The 10587-nt window shown below is 32.2% G+C and overlaps 1 long non-coding RNA gene across 1 annotated transcript in view; it reads left to right on the top strand.

The window, feature by feature from the left end:
* Nucleotides 1-285: 285 nt before the first annotated feature.
* The window catches only part of LOC140745423 (uncharacterized), a 63748-nt gene continuing 53446 nt past the window's right edge, over nucleotides 286-10587 (top strand). Inside the window, exons 1-2 of the long non-coding RNA XR_012102664.1 lie at nucleotides 286-576; nucleotides 5157-5263. This is a non-coding gene — a long non-coding RNA (uncharacterized LOC140745423). The remainder of the gene's footprint in view (nucleotides 577-5156; nucleotides 5264-10587) is intronic.

The raw sequence follows: 10587 nt of genomic DNA, 5'->3' as shown, positions 1-10587 counted from the left end.
AATTGCTCATTATAACGCCGAAATAATTACTTAAACCTAGAAATGATAACGTCAACACGATGTTCTAATAACCCTTTTTAAAAAAGACACTTTTGGGCGACTCAATGCCAGAGAGATAATTGTACTTCACTGCATAGTCTCTTCAATGATAATGTTGACTTGTAGTACACCGCCAGTCGTCAGCCTTGTGTCACGTATATTCAGAGCTAAAAACCTAGAATTCAAATAATTTAAAACAATATCCAACCTACTTATAGCGCCCCCTACCGGTAAATGTCATTATCGTTTTTCGTGCAGCCTGTGTTCATTTATGATTTTTCAAAATAAGAAATAAAATAAGTAATTTATCGTAAAAATTGTTAATTTATAACAAATATTTCAATTAATAATTTATAAAAGACGTAGGTGTGATATATTGTGCAGAAAAGTTACAATGGAAAATAAAGAATTTTGACGAAATTATTCTGAAGACTTGTACTAGGCGGCCATTACGAATGCAGTCGCAAATTGAAAATGTATTATTTTCATTTATTAAAGATAAGATGATAATCTTATATATTAATGAGGAATGACAAGGTAAATTTTTACATATATATTTTTCCAAGCAAAGGATTTTTAGATTACCATATTGTTCTGTAGCAAGGAATTTGACGTCTTATGTTCATTAACTAAGCTTGTCACCTATTTAGGTGATCTCGCTTATTTAAATCCTTATATAAATCTCGCTTATATAAAGCTATGAACATAGAAATAGGGTGCTATTTAGCCCCGTGCATGGGTACTAACCCGTTTATACTGAGTATTTACTCACATAAAAGAATCTACTATTGAGTAGAATATACCTAATAGGTATTCACCCGTTCAAATAAGGTTATGACCCTTACATATTGGATATTTACCTACATTACAAGAAATAGGGTGCTATTTAGCCCCGTTCATGGGTACTAACCTGTTTATATTGAGTATTTACTCACATAAAATAATCTACTATTGAGTAGAATATACCTAATGGATATTCATTCGTTCAAATAAGGGACCCTTACATATTGGATATTTACCTATATAACAACTATAATAAGATACTACTATTAAGTAGACGGATACAACGGATATTCACCCATTCTAATAGGGTATGATGTCCTTCACATCGGGTAAATAACCCATATAACAAAATACTAATAATCAGTAGATAGACACAACTATTACCATCAATTGGGTGTAATGATTTTAATGAATGAACATTTTATTGAAGAATCATTCAGATTAATAATGTACATGATACAGGATATAGAGATGACAATTTATATCCTTTTGTAATACTCTAGAAGAACCTAAATTTGGTTTAACCATTCATAAGAATTTGGTATCTAGGTAGATCAGCATATTAAAGAGTAATTTACTAAAGGAACTATCTATCTATCTAGATGGTGATAGATAGACTAAAGGAAAAAATAGTTTAAAGGAAGAACACTAGCCTCTAGGAAACTGTGGGACGGATAACACATGATTAGACTTTAAAAGTTGCACAAGTCACAGTTACTATTGTAGCTGTAAAGAGTCAAAAGCCATGCCACATCAGGCGAATGCTTACTGCTCTCGAGCATTTGACATGATTGTTTCTTAATAATTTTAAATTATTTGCCTTTATAAAGATAATTTGCTATCAATTATCTTATTACTGGTGCTGGTCATTTATTATGTATAATAAATAATAAGAAGAAATTTCATAGTACAAGTACTGGAACAAATGATTGGAAAAATGGTTTAAGAAACAATGATTGTTCAATTCATATATATATAGTACAATATTTTATAATAACAAATATGACGAAGATATTTACACTTCATCCTATGATAAACTTCATCCAAAAGTTTGAGATACTCATACCAAATAGGGTCATTATCTGACTTACAACAAGCCTCATGCACAAATACCTGTATCACAGAAAGGCTTGATCGAAGTTTCCTTTGGAATAAATCTTCAATCACAACAGATTTTTAGGTGAGTGGTTAATAATGTGGTCGATTATAATTATATTTTTAAAGACCAGTTGTAACAAATAACTATTGACCCAAGTTTTGCAAGTGGTTAGCTTTAAGAGTCTATTTGTATAAACACTTAAACTCATTATTCTCAAGGAATGAAGATTTTTTTTTCAAAATATACTCGGTATGTGTGTAGAAAGACTTCTCACATCAGTGGTAACATATTGTTTACTCTTAACCAATTTTTTACAATATTTTTACTTTACCAACACCTGATGATGGTGATGTTGGTTTATATTGAATATCTTGGTCTTAATCTTGAGCTTTAAATAAAGCCTGGCATTCCACTCACTACTTACTATTGTTTTCAAGAATGCATATTTGGATACTAATTCATGATTACCTTAAACAGTGTTTACATGTCTATGGTTAGATGGAAATTCTATGCATTTCAAGTTCTTTCCTTTGGTTTGAGCAGAACACTATATTTATGTTTTTACTAACCTTTTAAAAGATACAAGACCATACATAACTGATTAAGATCTAGGGACATTGTGTCAGTTATATATTTATATAACATAGTTCCTATTTGAAATGTCATAATATTGGACAAGGAACAATAACGACACTTAGTAATTTAGGATCATAGACATAATAAGCTATATCATTCTTTAGGATTTATTGGTTACTTAAAAGATAGTTTGATAATTGGAAATAATACAACTGTTAAGGTTGTTCATTGTATTATACAAGGAATAAATAAATAAAAAATCAAATTGCTTTACCATTAGATAAAATATTAAAAATCAACACAAGGGTGAAATAAAAATAAAAAAAATAAAATAAAATAAAATAAAAAAATATATATAATAATAATATTAAAAAATAAAAATTATTATAAATGCAAAGATATGTATATATATATAACAATTTTAATAATGTTTATCAAAATACTATCCCTCTTACAGATAGATATAATTACAGGTGGTAGTTGTCATATTATTTTTATTATCGGGACACAATCAGTTATGTAACATATGGTCATTATTCTCGGTATTTTTGTTATTTGATTTAAATAACAAATCCGATCAACTATTTAAAGTTAAATGCAGCGTTACTTGTGCTTAAAGATATTTTTTCAATAATCATCTTCAACACGGTGAAACCCTAATACGTGTAGGCAACTCCACAGTTATTTCATATAGAAACAGCATGGTGTTTAATACCCACATTTAACCGTAATATCAAGGCACATATTGGATTTATTGAATACCCAAAAAATGTTTTTATTTCCCTAATACATTCAATAATTTCAGAATGAATTTGCTATCACTAAATCAAGATTATACATTGCGAATTAACACTTTGAAGGTTTTTAAATAGATTTATTTACTAGGAAACCTACAAGAAGTATGACTTACATGTCATGACTAAGGTTATACTATTTAAATGGAAATATTCATTTTATTTCTAATAAAATAATTGTTGTTAAAGATTATCTCTGAACGGTTGGGGAGTTTGTGGTAGTATCAGACTGGTCCAGACAGTCCTAAAAAATAGTATTAAAAAATAATAATAATAATAAATAAAAATAAATAAACCTTTCGTTTTGGAAGGGTTGCATTTTGGGTCTCATGTGAATTTAAAAAAAAAAAAAAAAAAAAAATCTCTAGATCCATTTGTTTTTCGTCAACGCTTTACCCTGTATGTTACTCGCTTCCTCGAGGAGCGTTTCGTTTCTATACACGAATCTCAAGATTTTGTTGCTCTACAAGCAATGTTAGACGCAATAATGAAAACGTGATGCTGGTGCTTGTAATATTTTGGCCTAAACAGTGTAAATAACTAGATCTATCTGTAGACTGGTTACAATATTCTTTTCATTTTGATATATATATATCTAGAATTATTTTTGTTCTTAAAAAGCATATTTAGGTTTTCCATCCTCCATATCCCAAGTATGCTATTAGTTGGGATAGTTACATCTGATGTATAAATATTTTTAGCGAGTTAAGTGTAAAATATTATATATTATTTAGTGGAGATGAAGAATAAATACTATTTACTTTTTTTGGTTATTGTAATTACTCATATAGTAAAAAAAAAAAAAAAAAAAACAATAATAATATATGAGTAATATATATATATAAGTAATATATAAAAACAATAGATATCGTATATATTATGACGTTCACTTGGTGTAAGCCCGTGAATGCCATTATTACTACCGATTCGCCTACATCTGAGTCGAGACTTCTAAAAAGTATACATAAACATAATAATAACATTATTGTATATTAACCAAATTGCTTGGCAGAAGATATTGTATATTAAATTGCCACATGAATTTAAACCTTACTATAACCAGTGTTCAAACAATCTAGTATTACCATTATTTCATAGTAATCATAGTATTTGCCCAGCACATCCTTAAAAAAAAATTACCTAGATAGGCCTAGTAACACTTGAGAGTTACAAGAATAAGTTTATTTCTTTTATGTAATCTTATAATACAGTGACCTCCCAGACGACAGTTTCTAGATTTTACCAACCACGGAGGATGATGGCATTGATATATCATTTTTTACAATACATACCATTAGAGAGCACGCTTTACCACGCTGCTACGCTGACGTCTAAACATATGAGTGTCAGTTAAGACCCTCTTAGAAGGATAGCTGAATGGATCAGATCTAAGTTCAATTTTGTAGTAGAGACGTTACATCAAACGTATACTTGATAACTGTAATTAATATTTAAATAGATATATTAAATTAGGAATTTAGGAATTTTAAAAATAATAGGATTTAAATGTTTTTGTATCTTGTTTAATAGGCTCGTTATTTTACAAATCTCTAAACATCTACAAGTCAACATTATCATTGAAGAGACTATGCAGTGAAGTACAATTAGAAATTAAACGAACTTACCTAAGTGAAGTTCCAATTTCAATTGTACGAACTGCATAGTCTCGAAATGATATTATAACCCACCCACCCATACTTATATACGATAAGTATTACCCATAATATCATCTATGTTGTAAAATAATCGAGCTAATGAACTTACATCTTGACCCCAGGATCTCTAAACTTAATGACATTTACCGGTAGGGGGCGCTATAAGTAGGTTGGATATTGTTTTAAATTATTTGAATTCTAGGTTTTTAGCTCTGAATATACGTGACACAAGGCTGACGACTGGCGGTGTACTACAAGTCAACATTATCATTTCGAGACTATGCAGTTCGTACAATTGAAATTGGAACTTCACTTAGGTAAGTTCGTTTAATTTCTAATTATGTCCTACTCTGAAATTTCATACCAAATTATGTTTAATGAGGCAAATTTAAAACTTTATTAATTACGTTTAAAAAAGCGTATTCCATCTTTTCTATTTGAACTTTTCATTAACTTTTTGTCGCTTTCACTGAATTTTCAGTTTTTTCTTTGTAATTAACGGAATGTGCAATCCACCTGATTTTAAGCAGACAGTGTCTCTCACACATTAATAAAAATTTTTGGGAGTAAAACTGGACTTATTTAAAACCGGAAAACCGCAGATGGTCTACAGCAATGCCCCGACAACAACATATATGTATGTCTGCCTAATTAGAAGATCGCCTTCTGATATTAATTCTGTTTTATTTAGAGATACAAATAGCCATATAGATCCATTATGACCACATAACATTTCAAGTGTTTGGACTAATCTACTTGAGTATTTAGATAAATCTCTTATTTATCTAAAAATACCAACAACATTACAACATAGACAATAAAAAATACAATAAAATCATTGAACAAAAATGTTTCCTGATACAGTCATCGTTCATTGTCAATTACTTTTCTCCATTGATAGATTGCTGTCTCTAGAGTATGTAGATTTCTAAAGCCTATAAAATTCACCATTATGGAGGTAACCTTCGACCGATAGTAATCCAATACACGAGCAACAGTCGACGCTGATGACCGTCGACGTCGGCGACTGAAAGTTGATGATAGTCGGCAGTAATATAGGAGTAGCAGACGAGCATGCGACGAGCGTAAGTAGCCACTGCCGCCCATGGACATCTGGAATCAACCCCAGATATGATATTCCTACCTGAGGTCGGCCACGGATGCGCCGCTACCCCTGAGGAGTAAGCTGGAACGTCTCAGAGAAGTATGTCTCCCTTCCCACAAGTCAAACACAGCAGCGCCTCACACTGCTGTTATTAGGCAGAAATAGGTGTGATTTACGGTGTAATTTGGCGACTGTCATCAGCGACAGTCGTCAACTATCACCACCTGTCGCCGTCTGGCACTGGTGCGAAGTTGTCGCTCATATATTAAAGCCCTTAGGATTTGAACAAAACAGTGAGAAACGTTTTTCCCAGACGCAATTTCGAGTTGGCAGTTGTTTTATTTTATTGAAATCCACGTTTCATCTAGAGTACCTAGGATTTGTCAATGTCGGTGCGTACATTTATTCGGTGCCTTGACAAGCGATTCCCATTTCATAGGCACTGTTTGGATGTCATACTGTGTACGGTATAGTGACGAGCGACGGAATATTACGGCATTTGAAGAATATCGCTGCTTTTAGCCAAACTCTATCCAGTAGTTACTATTATCAGCACACGTCCTTTAGTTTTATTAGAATGAGATAGCAAATTATTTTTTAAGGTTTTGCACCTAAAACGTAATAAAAATTGGTCAAGTATCTATATCTATTACGGTTCAGAAGTTAGAGCCCTGTGACAAATGTTTCTTAGCCGAATGTTTCGAAACCCTAAAAAAGAAACCCTAACAGTAAGCCTATGCTGTGTGTCCGTCTGTCACAGGCCAACACACGGTCACACGACTTGCACTTGGCCAATTATTTACAAGCATGTTCGCTGTTAATCATTACACTATATGACAGAATAATAATGCTACTGTCAATGTATCATTATTATGTTTGCTTTAGCGATTGTGTAGTTCAAACGGTTTAAAGTAGCAAAAAGAGAACTATCTCGCGATTTAGATAACTTCTCTCACTCGGTGACAGTGCACAAAATACTTTATCCGCCTCCTAAATAGTCCCGTCTTATCCGAATCGAAACTGTCTGAGAGATTGAGTCCAATTCTTGTAGCATAAGTGATTGGACGCTTTGTGTAGTGTGAAATATTTTTAAAAGAAAACTTATACATAGAAGTTTTAGAAAAGAATACATTGTTCGGATTGGTTGACTTCTTTCGAAATAATAATGGAAATCAAAGTTACCAATTACTTCTACAAAAGTAACTTTCTTAAATCTCGATTAAGTTCAAAGATGTATTAAAATGAACCAATATCAATATGTTTTTTTTATTCATCATAAATTATATTTTTTATCTTATTATGACCTAATAAAATCGTAAAGTGTTTATTCGCAAAAAAAATACGTTATATGTTTGCGACGTTGAGATATCTAGTGCCTATTTTCCGGTTTCATCATTCATACATTTTACTTAATTACGTACAAATTAAGTAACATTGCATTAAACATGTTAATTTCGTGAAACGCAATCATAATAACAAAGTTATTTGATGGAAGTACAATTCCCTATAATACCAAAGACATTCAACTACATACATCCCTATATATTTACTATCTTTGTATCGAACGCATTGATAAGTAACATTGCATTAACCATGTCACATTCGTGAAACGCAATCATGATAACAAAGTTATTGATTGACGTACAATCTGCTATAGGGCAGAATTCATGAGTAAATTCCCTCTGCTCGGATGCTCAGGCATTCTACCAATTGATTGCTGTATCGTACCCCGTAAACCAAGCAAGTGATACGGTGTTATTGGGGCAATCCAACACTGCATGCGGAATCAAACTGTTGATAACGTTCAACAAATTATGCATATATCATGGACATGTTGTTATAACATATCCATGATATATGCATAATCAGTAACAGTGTTCAGTGCGATCTGACGTGTTTGACGGGTTTAGTAGACGGCTTATTTGATGCGTTCTGACTTAGTCTTCAGGTGCAACGCCTAAAGTGGTAGAAGGTAATGAGACACTTTGGCGTTCGACTCCAGCACCACCGTCACACCTATTTCTACCTTATAACAACGCTGTTGTGTTCTGGTTTGAAGGCTGTAGTAAGAGAGATATACTTTTCCGAGGCGTTCCAGCTTAGTCCTCAGGGATAGCGGCGCACCTGTGGCCGATCTCAGGTCTAACCCTATCTGGGGTTGATTTCAGATGTCCTTGGGATATACAGTGAAAAGACCAAAGACAGACTTAAAAACTTAAGAAAATTCTATCTAGTAACTTTAATATAATTGCGGTAATAAGGTAGCGGATTTCTTGGGAGAAAGATTAGGTTAAGTGTCATGTTAACCCACTTTACGACCCTTAAGCTCCCAGTACGAGTTTCAAGATCTAAATGTAAACGCATAGGTTAATATCACAATTAAGTATAGATATCTCACCACCAAAAGAGCCATTAAATGGCTGACATATGTAAAATGACTGCTTCCCCATTATGTCTCCGATTGTCATGATGTAATTTACGCAAAACAATGCCGACAACAACACAAAATCGAAGGAAAAGAAGAAAATATCGCTTCATTCGTAAATGATCCAAAAACTACATTTTTTTTTATTTATTTATTTATTTATTTATTAATTATAATTATATTTCGGAAAAACTAAATCTGATTTATATGAACGTCCATTAATAATCTATCCAATGTTATACCAAAGATAGATATTTGACAATTTTTTCATACTAGACATTGTCAATTATCGATCGAACGGGCATAAGAGGCTTCTCCTATGAACCACATTGATTGATTGATACGGCGTATTCGGACAATCTTGACTAGAATACAAACTGTAGTTTCGCAATCAACAATCGCAAACATATCTAGATATCCCAAATACGAAGACGTAGACTGTGTTAAACAAATAAGACGGGAAAATTGTCTTGAGTTATAAGATGTGTAAATTAATGCTTATTCTGTCAATATGAACGTTCTAAGACTCCTCATACAATACTAATACGTAAACATTATTATGTCACCACATTTGGATACATAACTAAATATAATTATGCATAATAAACATAAGTTATAGAGAATCTTGCAAACTGACCAAGTTTTAGATATAAAAAATATATTCACTAAAAATAATTGTTACTTACTTGAAATTCTTCATTTTTTGAAACTCAACGGTTCGAATGCCAATTGTGCACCTCTAATTTTACTTAGTTATGAGCGTATTAGAAATTACCTATCATTCGGACACATACATAGACGAGCACAAACACCCAGACCCAGAATAGAAATCTATATTCATCATCTAGATATTTGCCTGCTAAATGGTTCAAAAAATACTACTTCATTTTAAAAATCATGCATAAATTCTCAGTCAACGTTATTAATAGTATTCTTGATTTCTCGAGCATTTTTCTACTCGACTAAGCTTCCATTACCGTTGAAATCAAAATAGACAACTTGATTAATTCTCCTCTTATACGTGTCGATAGAACGTTTCTTTGCAATAAAACTTCCATTCAAACGAAGTTATTAATCTTTCCGACAGAAGAACTGAGGATTACCGGCGCTTGGCGATATTTTTTGTTAAATCTCGCTCCTTTGTATTTTCTAAGATACCGTTTATTAGCTACGGTAGTACGACGACCTGCGGTGGAGGGGTACGAACCTAACACGCGAGGTTTCGGGTTTGGTCTCCGGTCAGACAGTTATCTGAAGAATTTACGTTTTTAGGCCTAGATGTTTGTGTATTTGGCTTTTATGAGTTCAACTGTTCTTGGCACACATACACATGAAAAATCCTATTGCGGGCCTTGTGTGTAAAAGCGATATTATGCAATTAATTGATTTTTCGACTAAATATGTCGATCAGTTCGAAAATAAAAAAAAGTTTGTTATTTTACTGATACAAATTTCTGTGTGATACAGAAGTCGGATTAGAGGACTTTATTTTCGAAAAAAAATTCCCAGAACAGCAATAAAATTAATCTTTTCGAAGATCGATTTCACAAAACCAGTCTTCAAATTATCGATATTATTTTTTTGAATCGATCAGACGTCGATTCAAAAAAATAACGTCGAAAATCGATATTTTCGAAAAGAGAACATCACTAATTTACCCCTAAAGGCCGCGGGGCTACACGAAAATTCATACAGGAATATAATCTTTTACTCGAGTTCCAAATTACAATTGTCCCAACCTTCCTCATAACTTTCCAGGTACCAAAATTTCGCTCTGAACTCCTAAAATACCTTCCGATGTCAGTCTTAGGTAGATTATAATTCACGAAGATCTAACTTGAAATCTCAACGCTTTATTATAATGGTTTGGACGTGGAACAAACTGTATAATGAGGGAATTTTATTTCCACCATTATATTTAAGAGTTTTAGGTTGTAATAGTATGTAAATGTGATAATGTGAAATACTGAGAGACTTTATTTCTTTTTTGTATTATGATGCTTGTTTAATTATAATAATGTTTCAGAAAAAGCAGTGATAATCACGTGGTTTCAAATTCAGCCTCTCAATCTATAGATATGTATTCTGACCTGGTGATCTCCTTTATTGTT

The sequence above is a fragment of the Epargyreus clarus genome, unplaced genomic scaffold (genome assembly GCF_041222505.1).
Source record: "Epargyreus clarus isolate Ecla_fem2 unplaced genomic scaffold, WU_Ecla_fem_2.2 ptg000010l, whole genome shotgun sequence".
NCBI lineage: Eukaryota > Metazoa > Arthropoda > Insecta > Lepidoptera > Hesperiidae > Epargyreus > Epargyreus clarus.
This window is presented reverse-complemented; position numbering and strand designations above follow the sequence as displayed.